Here is an 11,476-nt window from a genome sequence, read left to right on the forward strand (position 1 = left end):
CTCTTCTGCCCAACTACAGGCAGTAGGCATCTTCATTCAACCAATCGTTTGAAACTAGAGAGCAGGGTTATACAGCATCGCTTAGTGTACATGAGGATTGCCTAGTCCTTGAGGGCAACCAGATCTTGGGGCAAGTATTTAGCATTAACAATACGTAGCAACAGACCAACACAATCTGTGTGAATGTAGGTACAAACATACCATGGCTGATACATGAAGTTCTGAGGACGACTTCGGGGGTCAGTCTTCACCTTGTACCTTGGTTGGCACAGGGTCTCTCTTTTGTTGTTCATTGAATATATCAGGCTAACTGTCCTGGGAGCTTCTTATGATTCTTCTATGTCTGCCTCTTGTCTTGCTGTGGAAGCTGTGGGATTGCAGACGTGCAATCCACTTGATACAACCTCCGTAGGCTCAGGTTTCCCACTTGAGTGGCCAATGCTATATTCACTGGGCCATCTTCCCAGCAAAGCATCTTCTCTAAATATAACAAGTACACATATGCTTCTTAACTTCAGATTCTTTTCATTCATCTCTATTGAAAAACAGTACTACATAATCTAGCATTTAGGCTAGCTATATTAGCTATTAGGCATCTATTCAAATGAAATGAATCAGTGTGTCAAAAAGGCATCTGTACCCTCATGTTGATTACAGCATTATTTATAATAATTAAGATACAGAAGCAACTTAGGTGCCCATCAATGATAGGTAAATAAACAAAATATGGTGCTTATATACTATAGAATTCTACTTGGTTCAATAAAGAAGGAAGGTTTGTGATTCATGACAATGTGGATAAACAGAAAGACATTAAATAAAATACCACAGCCACAGAAAAACAAACACTGCCTGATTTCCTTGTAAATGAATTTGAGCATGTGGATTTGTTGAAGCTGAGAAATAAATGACGGTTTGGGCCAGATGAAAGTGAGGAGATGAGGGAGACAGCTAAGTACGAGGTGTAGGAGATCTTTTGTATAGCATGGTAACGTAGCTGGTAGCAACCATTTGTACACTTGAGTGTTACTAAGGAATGAAATTGTTAAGTTTTAGCAGTAGGCTGATCTTGTATGTGACTCTTAACTATGCGTGTTCTGGCCTTGAACTGAGCTCTTCACAAGAAAAATAATTCCATGAGTAGGAGTAAATTTTTATCTCTAAGCTGTTCACATTGGCTCCTCACCAAGCAAACATTCAAACTACAACCATGAATGCTATTTAGAGGATTTAAGGACTTGAACAAACTACTTTGTAGATGAAACATGCCTGACATTTTATCCTGGTCCTCTCCTGAGATCAGATCCTTAACTTACAATTTCATGATATAGAGAGACAGAGTCATGCCCCACAAGCCACACCTACCTCATGCTCCAGTTTTATATAACCCACAAATTATGAATGCTGTCACATTTGTAAATACATGGGGAAAATCAGAACACTTTATAACACATAATATGAAATTGTGATACAAATTACATACAATTCAACTGTCAGTGTCTTTAAACAAACTTTATTGACATGCAGGCGCATACTTACTTTGTTTTTTATACCTGCTTTCATGCAATAATAGCCAAGTTAAATATTTCTGATAGAGACCATACACTGCTTAAAGCATATATTCTCTGGCCTTTTGTAGAAAAAAAAATTTGCAAAATCCTATACTATATAAATTCTGGCCACTGTCTCCAATTTGAAAGCTCTGTATTTCACAATGTACTCAGTATTTTTGATAAGGGTAAAATCAACCTTTAATAACTGAGTTTTGTGGACCAGTCCTCTTTTCAAAAGTTCTACCATGTTTCCCACATATAATACCTTTCTATGCAATCTAGCTTAGCATCTGAGATGAGACGGTTCAGGGTGGCATCTATAGATCCACACATAGTATGCTTATGGTTAATTACCAGCAATATTTAAATCTTTGAGCAACATGTGCAGATTGACAAAGATCCTCTATCACAGGCTGTTTGCCTGATCTGGAGCTGAGAAACCTGGTCCTGAGGCTCTGGTGCTCCTAATGTCCACATTCTGCATGAAGGCGGTAAAAGTCCAATCGGAAAGGGTCAGGAAAGAAGTCTACTGAGACAAATGGATGCAGAAACACTCAGGGAAGACTTCACCCCATTGCATCTTTCCTTTCGTATGCATGGAAATAACAGTCTGACCTACTCAGTTTCCTATACCACAAAAGCATCATGGACCTGCAAATGCTTTGTATCTAATTTCCTGCTTGATGGGCTGCTCGATTCACTGATCTTAAAAGATTCAACCCTAAGCAGTTTTAACACTACCTCATCCTTCTTGGAATGGGCAGTTGGCAGCAGAGAGCAGGCCAGCTAGCCAGGAATTCATTTCCACATTACTAATTGTTTCAAAGGTAAAAGACTCATTCATTTCTCTCAGATATAGAAAACAACTACAATAGAAAGCGGCCAAATGAGGAAGGATTTACTTGGACTTGAAAGAAAATCATTTATTATAGGCTCAAAATTCTCTACTCAGCCACAAACCATCATCAAAGCTTGTGCAGAGTTCATGTAAGAAGTGACAAAGAAAACTCTTCAGCTTGTAAGGGGCTTGAGCACTTGCTGTAAGACAAATTGCAACCCCTCAGAAATTAGCATTTCCAAGTGAAACTATCATAGAAAACTTCATGAAACAAAACAAACAACAAGAAACCAAACTGAAATTATGTAGGATGTATTTTTCCTAGAAGGTCCTCAGTTCCTTTTCCTGATGAGGCACACAGTTCTGTTGAGTAGACTGTTGAGCCAAGAATTAAGCCATCGCTGTGTTTTCTCAGCTGCAGAAAAGGTACCTAAAGGAGAAATTTCTATAATTTGGACAGAAATGGACTCTACTGATATCCTACCAATACCAATTGGTGTGTCTTCAATGGCATCTCAGACAACTGAGTATAGGTGTGGAAAGACTATTTTAAGTCTGTATGGATGTGGTACCTATCAATAATAAATCTTTGGCCTATAGCTTCAGCAGGAAATAGGTGGGACATCCTGGAGGTAGAAAGGATTCTGGGATAGAGTCAGGCGAGAGACTTGCTGGAATGATCTAAGGAGACAGACACATGGTATCTGAGCACAGGTAACCAGCTAAGTGGCAGAATGGAGATTAAAATAAATGGGTTATCTTAAGTTATATCTAGTCAGAGAAGAGTGTAGCTATATGGCCAAGGTATTTGTAAATATATTTTGAGTCTGTGTCTTATTTCTGGGAGCACCAGGCTAGGAGGAAGAATCACACCAAATGTCAACATACAGGGAAGACTTAGTCAGTCACGACAATAGGATGAGCAAAAGAACGTCACAAGAAACTGAGCACATCTGGAGAGAGTGAAATTGACAGACTCCTCTGGAAATACACCAACTGAATTGATCAAGGACTCTGACGGAGTATTTAATAGCCACATTTACTGTGGCCAAGTGGATAGTGTAAGCAATAAAGCCAGAGTGAGAAGAGAATATGTACGATTGTATGTCTGTGGGATCTCCCATGTCTGTACGTTGGAATAGTCCTGGCTGTGTAGGAACCAAGGACTGCTCTAGGCCAGCACTTGGCCTCTCCTACACGTTTCTTCCCTCTCGGTGACATTTATCTGAGTCTAGGGATGTAGCTCAAGAGTAGGACACTTGCCCATTACATGGAAGACCCCGGACTAATTTTTTTAAAATTACTCACTTAAGAGAGAGTTTCTCAAAGTCTTTTAGAAACTTGAGGGAGACCACCAAATCAAAGGGTATTTGGGCCTATCAGTCAGGTTCTTCCTTCTGAGAAGGACTTACATCCAACTATTCCACATTGGTTCCACCTACTCACTAGCCTAGGTCACAAAAGGTGAAGAGGCAAGCAGGCTCTGTTCTTCCCTTATACCACACACTTTCCCCATTGCTCAGGGGAAGGATTTCTCAATGTACCATTGGCCCTTTGACAATTCCCTTTTAAAGACACACTTCTGAGCTCCTACTTAACTTAAGGGTTTATGCACTTAATAATCCCGTTTTCTAAAGCTAATTGCCTCTGTAGCTATTTTCTACCCTTAGGTGCCAAGGCAGGCTGTAAGAAATGCCAGCACTTACTCAAATCCACTTCAGAGCTATAATCTATGGAAGACACTGAGTCACTGACCTCAGCTGGCTGCCTTTGTCGTGGGATACTTCCTTCTTTTTACAGGGGTTTTCATTGAAGAGGGGGAAACTCAGTTTTAGATTACTTGCTATAGAAAAATTAAAAGGGAATTTTCCTGGGAAATTATGTGAAGCCAACATTGAAGTTCTGAGAGAGACACAGAGAGAGACATAGAAAGAGACAAAGAGAGACAGAGAGAAAAAGGGAGAGAGAGGGATTTACAAGCCTTTATGGAAAGGTAAACACTAGGGATGACGCCCACCTTTAGCCCCAGCCGGGTCACCAGAGGGGTTCCCGGATAACCCGGGCTACCCGGAGAAATGGGGGGGGGAGGTAAATTCAAGTATCATAAGATTATAAGATGATGTGTAAAAGAGATCTTTTTCATACTCAGTTCACAAAAAGCTTGTGAACATCACCATTCTGACCCTTAAAGTCTTTTGAATCTAATGTCTATAGCATGCATGAGTCAGGTGGCTAACAGCTAACAGACACACAGATTTCTGGAAATTTCACAGAAAATATGAAACTTAATTTTCAGCAACCTGGAATTTAGACCTGAGAAAAATGAGGGTTAGCACCACAAGCTCTTCTTAAAGCACACGGGAGTGAGGTGGTCCCGGGTTTAAAGCACATAGCTGGTACTGGCGCTGGAACCCATACACTGTTTCATTTCACTCTCTGTTAAATGAAAGAAATATTTGTATTTTTTCATTTGTTTGTTTCTTGTTTTGTTTTTTGCTTTATAGAATTCTTTTCTAAATAAATCCTGATTTTACCACCAAAAGAGATGTAGTTAAGTATAATCACTCCTTAAAGTCTACAGCCACCTGCCCAGCGGTGTCCATTGGTGCTGTATTTACAATAGCCAGGAAATGGTAGCAGCCTAGGTGTGCCTCAGCTGATGGACGAGGAAACTGGTGCGCATGCCCAACAGACTCCTGTTCCGCCGTGAAGAAAAATGAAAGGAAATGGATGGCGCTGGATGGTCTCATGGGGAGTGAGGAACGCAGACTAAGAAAGGTAAACGCTGCATGTTCTCCTCTGCTTACAGATCCGCACTTCAAATTCTAAGACTTGAGTATTTAGCCTGGAGTAATTACAGAAGCCAAGAAGGCAGAGCAAGACCGTGGGTGGTAGAGGGGCAAGGAAGAGCTTGAGAGCAGGATGGGGGGGGGGGGGGGGAGGGGGGGGGAGGGCGGAGGGGTGGGAGGGGGGGAGAGGATGGTATGACACGGGTTGGGGCCAAGGAGGAGCTTTAGAGAGGGGAATAGTAGAGCACAGGTACTATGAAGTGGGGGTGGGGGGGGGGGTAAAGCAAGGCTGGGGAACTTAACGGAGAAGGGGAGAAGGACGGCGATACAGAGGGAAGAAAGAGCTATACGACACCAAGGCTGTTTGAAAAAGTCATAGGGAAACATTATTTATGAGCTTATTTAAAACGCACATGTGTATAGACTTTAATGGAATTATAATGCTATAGCACTTCTACCCCAGAAAGAGATCCACTGGCTAACTCAAACCATAGTGCCGAGCAAGTAAACCTCCATTCCAGCTGTTTATCAGGGAATTCCCAAGAGACTCCTGAAACATCACAGGGTATGTCCTTTGCCCAACCTCCCAGATGGTGAAGGAGCCTGAGGACCCCACCCATGTACTTCAGACACAGTACTTAGAGAGATTAGCTGGAACTAATCAGGAGACCTCCTCCCTGTGGAGTCCCTCTCACAGTATTGAAAGGTGCTATATAGGATGCAAGAGAGAGGAGCCATCAGTGGTCCTTCCTACCAATAAAGCCTGCAAATCACAGCAATGACTGGCCCAGAATGCCCCAATGGTGTAATACTGGGACTGAGATCTTGGGGGCAACCGAGTTGTCTAATTGGACTTAAAGCCTTCTTAGTAGGAAATAATTCATGCCTGGCTATAACGCAGCCTGTGGCTGGAGTAATCATAGGCTCTAATGGTGAAGTTATTATGATTTTCCTAAATCAGTATAGTTTCCAACTGTAATCCAAAAAATTATCCTTATACCTGCAGTTAAGTGTAGCTTTCGCCTCTCATCAGAAAAATTTCATTCTGAAGGATTATAGTTTCCCACAGTTGCTCTAATGCAGAGACTACGTGACTTCAGTGTACCCACTCCCAGTTGGCACATCTACAGCACAGCACCTCCACTCACGAAGCTTCGCAGAAGCAGGGCTGAGAAAAACTGTAAAAGCCAAAGACCGAAAAACCTGCTTCAAGATAGTGTCTTCTAGACATGAAAGAGATGATGCTTCACCTGTGAAATCTCAACAACATGATTGTCTAAACAAGACCTGCATGATGGCCATACAATCTGACATGCCAACATGGAGGGGGACATTGTCACATGGCCTCACTCTTACAGGAAAAGCTACAGCCGATCAAAGATGGGCGAGAGATGGAGAATCAGTTTTCTCCAAGGATCAGCCCCTGGCAGGTTATGCAATCAACAGTGCTCGGGCCTAAACACACGTATCTATTAGCAACACCAAACCGAGTACGTAGGTTGTTGTGTGTGTGCTTATATGTAACAATATTTATAAGAGGCCATGAACTCAAGGGGATTTGGAAGGACATGGAAAGAGTTGGGGGAGAAGAGAAGGAGAAAAGGAAATAAACACAGGACTCGTGTATGAAATTCTCAGGATAGGTTTTTATATGGAAAGAAAGAATTTTTAGTTCTTTTCTGCTCCTCATCCCCAAAACTCTCAATTTAAATGGTTTTCTGTTCTCGTCATTCTCCCTGCTAGGTTGATTTATGCTTCTTAGAGAACTGTTTTTGTTTGTGTTTTCCTTTTGGTTGGTTGTTTTTTGTTTGTATTGTTTTTGGTTTTGGTGGTGGTGGTGGTTTGTTTTTGTTCTTTGCTAGTTTGTTGGTTGGTCAAATTGGAGTGTCAAAGAGCTTCTTGACTAAATAAGCAGTCCTATTTGATGATGGGCAGCTCTTGAGAAGGAGGAGGTCCACTCCAGCAGGTGCTGAGAGGTATTTCTTATATATGTGTGACAAGCTATGACTGCACACTGTACTCTCTTGTTAAATAAGCATTTATAGATATCGTTTTCATTTCACAGGAAATGACACGGGCTCTGTCTCTGTTTCCTCTCACTTGAAACAAACATTAAGAGATTCTGTGCCATCCTGCAAAAGCCAAAAATCCAAGTGATTGATCCCCAATTACTACTTTTCTCTGTTATAAGTCTAACTTTAACCTGCTAAGCCTGGGCCATTAACATGTTTTTCCTGCAGCACATAACTCCTGGCATGAGGCCTCAGCTTAGAAAGTAACAAGGCACAGCAGCAAAGCCTTGAGCAATTCCTCCCAACCCTTTCCTCCTAACCCACTGCACACATTCTCAAGAACTTTTGAGGGGTCTCTGGTATAAATCAGATTTTTACAGGAAGAGAAATTGGCAGGGCGTTTATTTAAAGCTGAGTTTCTCTCCTATTGAGTGGTTTAGACTTCTGATTGACTCTTATCATGTCTTAGAACCAAAGGTAAGCAAGCCTGCATTATTCTTTGTAGCTTTTCAATATTAGCAGTTGTTGCTTTTTTTACTTCCAGAAGTTGCTATGTTCCTTCACCAGCTTGCACAACTGAATTCTTTGTCCTCTGCTGGTTTATTCATATGGATACAAATTGTCTTGACTGTAATTTTTTTTCATGTTGAGAATGAATCTCCTTCAAAAGTTACTTCATTTACATAAACAGATCTCCATCTAGTCCAGCAAGAAATAGAAGAAAGGATTTTTCCGAAATTATCTTTCTTGCCCCTGGAGAAAGCAGAGGACAAACCCAGAGATTTGAAACAGGCACCATTTTGCAAAGTTAGGCAGTTAGGCCTCGGCTCATGGGAAAATCCACAACATATTGGAAAATAGGTCTGATGTAAAAAAAAAAAATAGCTGCTTTCATTTCTATAACACTTGAGTCAACAAACTCATTTACATGCATTATTTCATTTTACAATAATCCCGTACAGCAGGCAGGACTGAAACCACAGTTAGGGTTGTTAGTATAAAGGAACGGAGATTCAAATAAACCAGAATTTGCAAAGCCAAGTTCAATCTATGACACCTCAAAAAAAAAACCAGTTAGATAAATACAACTTTTAAATAAACTACTACTGGCCAACTGTGATAGGATGTTTGTGCACAGTGTGCTTAGCTATGTACTATCTCAGTTTTACTGACATACCACAACAGGGAAGGAAGACAAATATTCTCTATCTCAGATGAATAAAGGTAAACTCCGCTCTGATTTCTCCCCTCGGTGACTGTCCTCCTGGTGGGCAGCTTTACAGAGGGCTTGTGTGCCATGGTCTGTTTGTTTGCTCTAGCTCACCCACTCCTTCCCTCCCACTCACTCCCAAATTCACCATCAAGCTTCTCCACAGCTGTGGAGGACAGCTGAAGCAGGTGTATTTTCATCAATAATTTGAATAAAGGCAACATAAAGAACATCAGTGAACCTTTGGAAAATAGCACAGTAACACGACATCCCATGATCTCAATCTCTGTTATTAGGTCAAGTTTCCTCTACCCCACCCACCCACCCTCCCACCCTCCCATTCTCTGTACATCTGCTCTCTCCTACCTGAGATCACATGGCAGATTTGTACACATTTTAATTTCGAGTTTTCAGTTAACTCTGTCCTAAGCCCTCTACCTTAACACTACTTTGAATGTCCATTGACTCAAACAAGCAAATAAAATATAAATAGTGTGTCATGACCTGCTGGCATCTTATTTATGTTCTTCCTACTTTTGCACGGGCACTGTCTTTTACATATTTTAGGTTACTGAGGACCTATCCTAATAGAAACATCCGTTAGCAAAATAGGAGCCATATTTCACTAGGAGAACTATAGAATCTCAAGTTTTGCTGTTTAGTTGTTTGCTACTTTATTGTCTTAAATTGTTTTGCTGATTACTAGTGAATCAACACATTTTATAGTCTCATATGTTCTTGTGAATCACCTGTTTGTAATAATTGTACAGTTAATATAGATAGGACAGTTAAAACTAGCCTTTCCAGAGAGTGAAGGAAAAGAACAGTCTGAGAAGGTCTTTTCTGTGGTGTTCCTCTTATACAGCCTGATCACAGGTTGATTCATGAACATGAATGCAGAAAACACAGAAATCATGCCTGTGTCCATAAATGATCCCACAATTAACACATGTACACTCTCTTTAAGCTTAACTGCTATAGGATTAAACCCCAGCCCTACCTAGCAACTGAATATACTCATTCTGGTAAATTAAATAAATATTCTTAGCGTGGGTCTTCATTTACAAAACTAAATACTACTACTAACCCCTATGCAAAATTGTTGGGAAGACCCAGTCTGTAGTAAGAGTCAATAGATGGTAACTTTAGCTTAGTTTTTGAAACACAACCGAGAAGGCAAGCATCAGCAGGAAAGTAGCACCTGCTAATAGACATGGATACCACCTTCTTGTTTTGTAATCACTGAAGATGTATAGCTCAGAGAAATGAAAACTAGAGCAATACTATTATGAAAACATAAAGTCCCCCTTCCACTGTAGAAATAACCAATCCAATACTGTATGACTGATTTCAGATTGTAAATGTCACGTTTTGACTCAAGATCCCCACGGGAGCAGAAACTGTTACATCCACTGAGACATCTCCAAGGCCATTTGCAATGGGTGTTCAATGAACATATTTGGACTAAGTATAGAAACTCTGTTAGAATTACTAAAAGTTGTAGACTGAGGCTAAGATAAACACCCATTTGATGGGAAGCAGCAATTGGACAATATAACTTCTGAACCCCCCCACCAAAAAAATCCACAAACTTAAATAGCAGTGCATGGAGTTTGCTTCACAATAGTGTCAAATGGCCTCCCTCCCAGGTCCTCCAAAATGTATTATTAACAAGAAACAAGAGAAAGAGACATGAGCTTCAACATCATGGTATTTTCCTCTTTCAAGTAGGAAATCTACTGAGCTTTGTTAGAACAGCCTGATTTATATTTAAGATGTAAAAATGGCAGACAGTGAAAGGAGCTGTTTTACTAACATGCTTGAATACCGTGCAGGGAGCTAGGATTTCAAGCACATGTCTAAAAATGGGACAGAGGGTGTAATGAGCTACAGAGTAAGTGCTGTTTGTTCCTGAGTGGTCCCTGGGCTGCTCTATACCTCCTGGAAATTGTTTATGTGCACAGACCCTGTGATCACGGGGCTATGATTAGCAGATGCTGACAGTGTGACAGTGGAAAAGGCATGAATCACCATTGCTCCATACAGGAGAAAACCAAACAACATCAACCATGCCTTAGAAGTCAACTTTTCTTTCCATAGTCTCAGCTGTGGAGACGGACGTGGTACTGCGGAACAGGGTAGAGAAGGAGAAGGAGAGAGAATAGGAAGGGATGTATTTTCTATTTGGAAATTCCACTTATGAAAACACTCATGATTTGTGAAAATATAAATCCTTAATTTTTAAGAAACAGCCAATGACATGATAAATGTATTTAATTACTGAGTTTCTGAAGGACCCAGCACTGCATTTCTTTGTTTTGTTTTGTTTTGTTTTGTTTTGTTTTGTTTTGTTTTTCGAGACAGAATTTCCCTGTATAGCCCTGGCTGTCCTGGAACTCACTCTGTAGACCAGGCTGGCCTCGAACTCAGAAATCCACCTGCCTCTCTTAAATGGACATATCAATAGAAACACAGTCACTGCATTTCAGTCTAAGCAACTGAGAACCAGAGATTCAGATACGAAAGGTACATAGAAAGAAGGCAAATAAAATTGATGAGTTCTCCAAATTTCTAAGAATTAATGAATTTAACTTGATAATTGAGACTTTAACAATATGCCAAAAGACTAGAAGCAATGTGTTTTCATCTAGAAATAGCAGGGGAAAGGCCAGAAAAATACATTTTCTGAACACAGATGAAATACCTCCCTTTGTTAAGGTCTACAGAACGTTGCTTAGCTAAGATGCTTTACCTGTCTTCAGCTTTAGACAAAAAATACTAATCTCGACTGAAGTGATATACAGAGAACAGGGCAGCTCTGTGCAAACCTGTCTGGATAAGTTCATGATGGGCTAGCATCCATTAATTATGGGCAGTGTTTAAGAAAAACTTAATAACTTGGAAGGTTTGAATGTTTTGAGCTTGTGGCATCAGCCCCTTTGAATAAGATATAGCTGTTCCGTATCTTGCGTGTCTCTTTCAAACTCAGCTCTCAATTAAAAATGCATACACTGCCTGTCACAGAAACCAGTCAGAACACACTGCCTGTCACAGAAGCCAGTCAGAACACACTG

This window comes from Grammomys surdaster, unplaced genomic scaffold (genome assembly GCF_004785775.1).
Source record: "Grammomys surdaster isolate TR1022 unplaced genomic scaffold, NIH_TR_1.0 261, whole genome shotgun sequence".
Taxonomy (NCBI): domain Eukaryota; kingdom Metazoa; phylum Chordata; class Mammalia; order Rodentia; family Muridae; genus Grammomys; species Grammomys surdaster.